The sequence below is a fragment of the Diadema antillarum genome, unplaced genomic scaffold (assembly GCF_040938485.1).
Source record: "Diadema antillarum isolate AM-2024a unplaced genomic scaffold, OU_Dant_1.0 seq00000925_RagTag, whole genome shotgun sequence".
Lineage (NCBI taxonomy): Eukaryota > Metazoa > Echinodermata > Echinoidea > Diadematoida > Diadematidae > Diadema > Diadema antillarum.
In genome coordinates, this window is record NW_027271776.1 from 64,125 (window position 1) to 69,396 (window position 5,272).

The following is a 5,272-nucleotide window of genomic DNA, read 5'->3' on the forward strand; positions in this document are numbered from 1 at the left end:
AGCCAACACATATGTATGCCTGAACTTCTGAATGCAGACGCTCCTTGCAATTATAGAGCGATGAAAGTATATTCACATGGATCAGACAGAGCGGTGGCGTTAAAAGGAAATAGGATGAACTGATGATTACGGTGTAGGATATTCACTCTGCCTCTATAACAGTAATTTTTCTTTTATGCAGCAATTGTACTTCTTTCCTGCCTTTCAGAGTCTAAGCATTCATAGACTTCTCTCCCTGTTTAATCTTTGCAATTAGAGTATCCTTGTTTGAGTAGATTCACGACTTTGTAGTGCATCTTTGTTTTTGCTTTTTTTTCCTGTCATTGGTATTATCCCTCTGCTATTAGTACTTTTGATTTTAAAAAAAAATCTACCAGAAGATTTCTGATGCCTGTGAAATCTGGATCACTTCTTAACTTCTAAATTTGTGTATTCCAGAAAAAAAAAATCCATCATTTTGCTAGAGTATTATCCAACTTCAGAAGTTTGCCATAGTTTCTTAGAGCCTCTATTATTATACAGGAAAGCCTCTTCATAAAGAGCTGCTTGGTACCACTAACATATCCTTATCAAATCTGCAACCTTGTTGTAGTAGGGGTAGAAATAAAAGAATTTGAAAGGAATGGGACTTGCAAAATTACCTCGCTACATCAGGTATTGCACTCCATCCAACCTCGTTATAACAAGGTTCCACTGTAACTGTGCCAGTGAGATTTTACACCAGGGGAATTGTCTATTGGTTTATAAGCAACAATGTGCTAATGTGTGTGAAAAGGCAGTTTGCCAATCCAGGTGGCTGTTTCATAAAGCTGTTCTTAAAGTTAGGAGCGACTGGATCAGTTCTTGTACTAAATTATTGAAATTCTGATATGTACAAATGTATAGCACATCACAACTGGTCACCAGTCGCTCGTAAGTTGTTTGTAACTTTAATAGCAGCTACTAATTGTATATGAAACACCCCCCAGGTTTGCAAGCGTGATTAATATAGACAACACCAAGCAAAGCTATGGAATCTTGCCGCAAGTGATGCTGTCTTTGTGATCCAACAGAGGGTTTTATTTATTTATTTTTTTTGAAGATTTAAATGTTACACGCTCATCGAGGCTTTCAGATGCATGGCTTATTTCAGGACAATTTTGCCATGATGATATATATGTGGATTGAGTGAATGCAGCAATATTAGTAGAACACATCAGTGAAAATGTGAGGAAAATCTGACAGTCCATTCAGAAGTTATGAATATTGTTTGAAGTTTCAGTGCTGCCAAAGCTAGATGAGAAGACTCCTATAGTTTGTGATGTCACATGCGTAGAACAATATAAAGAAAATATAAAGAAAATTCAGCATATTTTCACTTTTTCTCAAATAATAATAGCACTTGACTTGCCTCTTTCAGAAGGCAGGGGGAGTACCTGTCTTAAAGTAACATACACATGTTGAGGGAAGGTTTACTTAAAAAAAAAACCCTCAGATTTTGTGGAATTCCCTTTATTTTTACTTCATTTTGTCCTCTAAAAGTTGAGCAGAATTTGTTCTCCTCTGAAAAACAAAAGAGAGATAAGAAGTAAAACAAATACATTTTTGAGTTACATGTCATACTGTGCCTTCTTGGAGACAAATTTGCATGGACTTCATCAAATCTTCATGAAATATACATCACTGACCGCCTTGAGTCATGGATTACCATAAAATACATCGATTGAGTGGTTTGAAGAACCACTATCACCCTGATTTATAGACCTGATCACAAATACAGCAACATCCGAAAAACTGATGTAGTCTATATGACAGCAACTTTGCTGCAACCTATCAGTGTTGAATGTTTCTGTAGTTATTCTAGCAACTGCAGTCTTTATCACAGGTCAATCATTTAAAAAAAGAAAGAAAGAGAAATGCTCTTCTAAAATTGATCCCAGAAGATGGCACACAACTCTGCCCTCCTGGCAAACACTAAACCTCAGAGCAAAATTGGCAGTCATTATTAAAGGTGCCATGGTCATTTTTGACCCTGCATCACAAAACCCACAAGAGGTCATACAGGTTGACTTTGCGGTAGAGCTCAAAATAGTATTTTTGGTCAACTTGGCTGATTTGCATTTATAGCGTTTATTTGACAGAGTTGTCTCTGTTTTGTTCAAGTTTGGGTTGGATATCGTGCAATCAAATATAAGTAGTGTTTTCAGCAGGATTTTTTTTTTCTTAAAGGGAAGGTAAACCCAAAGAACAATGTGGATTGAGTGAAAGCAGCAACATTAGTAGAACACATCAGTGAAAGTTTGAGGAAAATCGGATAACCGATGCAAAAGTTACGAATTTTTAAAGTTTTGGTGTTGGAACCGCTGGATGAGGAGACTACTAGAGGATATGACGTATGAGTGGACAACAATACAAAGAAAATATAAAGGAAATTCAACAAAAATTCACTTTTCTAGAATTATGAAAAAACAATGGACCAACCGCTTTCAGAAAGCAAGAGGAATAATTGCTACCCCTAACATATATCAATATCAACTTGATGGAATTTGTAATTTTCATGAAAAATGGATTTTTGCAGAATTTTCTTTAGATTTTCTTGGTATTGTTGTCCACTCATACGTCATAACCTCTAGTAGTCTCCTCATCCAGCGGTTCCAACATCAAAACTTTAAAAATTCATAACTTTTGCATCGATTGTCCGATTTTCTTCAAACTTTCACTGATGTGTTCCACTAATGCTGCTGCTTTCACTCAATCCACATTGTTCTTGGGGTTTATCTTCCCTTTAAACACTGGAGTCATCCCCCCCCCCCCCCTCCATATTCCAAGTCAGTTTTCTTCTTTGGTTTTCTCCTTTTCCACCAATGGAGTTTAAGGAAAACGAATGTGACAACCCAGCAGAAACTTCTAACAATTAGTCAGAAGAAGCAATGACACTTGAACATTATCATACTGCATAGAATGATTTGATATGATCATAACTAGGAATTTAGTGAAATGATTGTCCAAAGACTGAGGTTAATTTGATATTACAGTTGTTGCTGTGGAATATTAAGTTTCCTGTCATTCCACACATAATAAGGAATGACTCAATGTGCACTTGAATGAATAGATCCACATCTTTAAATCTCTCTTTTTATACCCCCGCCAAACGAAGTTTGAAGGGGGTATATAGGAATCAGCGGACGGTCGGGCGGTCGGTCGGGCGGTCGGGCGGTCGGGCGGTCGGGCGGTCGGTCCGTTGCAAATCTTGCGTCGCGAACTACTTCCTCAGTTTTCAACCGATTCCCATAAAACTTGGCACAGATGTGTGCCTTGGGTTGTAGATGTGCAAGACGTATTTTTTGACAGTACCCAAAAGTACGTTGCCATGGTAACGGCATATTATGGGCAAAAATGGGTACAAATCTTGCGTCGCGAACTCCTCCCACAGTTTTTGATCAATTTTTATGAAATTAGGTACAGATGTTCATCTGAATATGTTAATGTGCAAGACACATATTTCCGCAGTGGCAAAAAGTGCGTTGCCATGGTAACGGCATGTTATTGGTAAAATATAGGGCAAAATGCTTCATGGCAAAACTGCTTCATCAGTGTTCTTCCAATTCTCATGGAATTCATAATGAATGTTTGTCTTAGGATATAGGTCAGCATGACACATTTCTTGACAGTGACAAAAAGTATGTTGCCATGGTAACAGCTCACATATTATGAGCCAAAATGATGGAAAATTTTGTGTTGCAAACTACTTCCTCAGTTTTTGCCCAATTTCCATGAAACTTGGTACAGATGTGTGCCTTTGGTTGTAGATGTGCAAGACGCATTTTTCGACAGTACCCGAAAGTACGTTGCCATGGTAACGGCATATTAATGGCAGAAGATCAAGGAAAGATCTTGCGGATTTAACTACTTCCTCAGTTTTTTTACCAAAGCCTATGAAATGTTGTTTTGACCAAAGCTTATGAAATGTTGTTTGGCGGGGGTATAACCAGTCGCTGTAGCGACATTTCTAGTTTGAAAGTAGTATTCCTACTTGTTTGCCCAATCCGTGTGTATCTATTTCAATGGATTATGAGTATCCAATTTTGATGAGTTATTATGATATATGATTAGAAAGCTTAGAATCTCTCCTTTCAGAATATGACCTTAATTGCAAACTCTTCTCAAATCTGCTGACTCTCTGTGGGTTTTGTTATGCATGGTCCCATTTACTGCTGTACATTGTCTCTTGAGATTCTTTGAGTGGGAATGCAATCTTGGGCTCGGTCACACAGCCCAAAAGTTGCGTAAACGGATGAATCATGCATGAAATTTGGTTGTGCGTGCTTGTCTGTCGAGAATTTTCGCTGATTTATGCGATGAAAATCACCAATGAATTGCGCAAAAACTACGGAAAGATCACCTAGATGTTCCTATTAAACAAACCATGCACTTTCAGCGCATAGGCACGCAAAGGCCCCAAATAGGGCGAATACGAGGTTGTGCAGAACGACTGAGGTCCACAGAAAACCACGCATAATCTGCGCATTATTACTAATGAACTGCGTATGAATCATGCATGATTCGCGCATGAACATGATAGCGGCAACATTTTTTGCGAACAATCACTGATATTCCAGACATACAGTGTATTTCGCGCATTGTCCGCGTAAGAACTACGCAAACTACGCAAATATTACGTAAAACATTTGCACATACTGCGTTAACTCTTACGCAGAGCTGAGTTTTGAGCTGCTCAAAAACCTGGAATCGCGTAAAGTGCCGATCCGGCGCGCATTGGCAGACAACTACAAAGGTTCCACTTCAGACACACTCATGAAATGCACAAATCGTGCTTGTATCGCGTAAGGCTCGAATTTCTTGCGTGATTCATGCGTTTACATGACATTTGGGCTGTGTGACCAGGCCTTTAGATCATGTTATCCAAAACATCATTCTTTTGTTCAAAACTTTATATCATCTAACCTGAAATGATATTTAGTAAATAGCATGTTACCGATAAATTCTTTGTGAAGTGTATGTGTAACAATTGGTCAACAAGCAACCAAAGAAACCTCACTGTTGAACACATGGCCTTTACCTATATCATTGCATGTGCATGTTCTGTTCCTAACCGTCAATGGAGTTATCCAAAATAGCCAAGCAGCTTTATGCAAACATATTCCAAAATTATGCAGCTGGAATAAGCGTTGACAGAACATTGTAGATATGATCAAGATCTACATGTCTTTGTTGTTTTGACAGACACAGAAGGAAAGAGAGAGAAAGAGAGGGAGAGAGAGGGAGAGAAAGG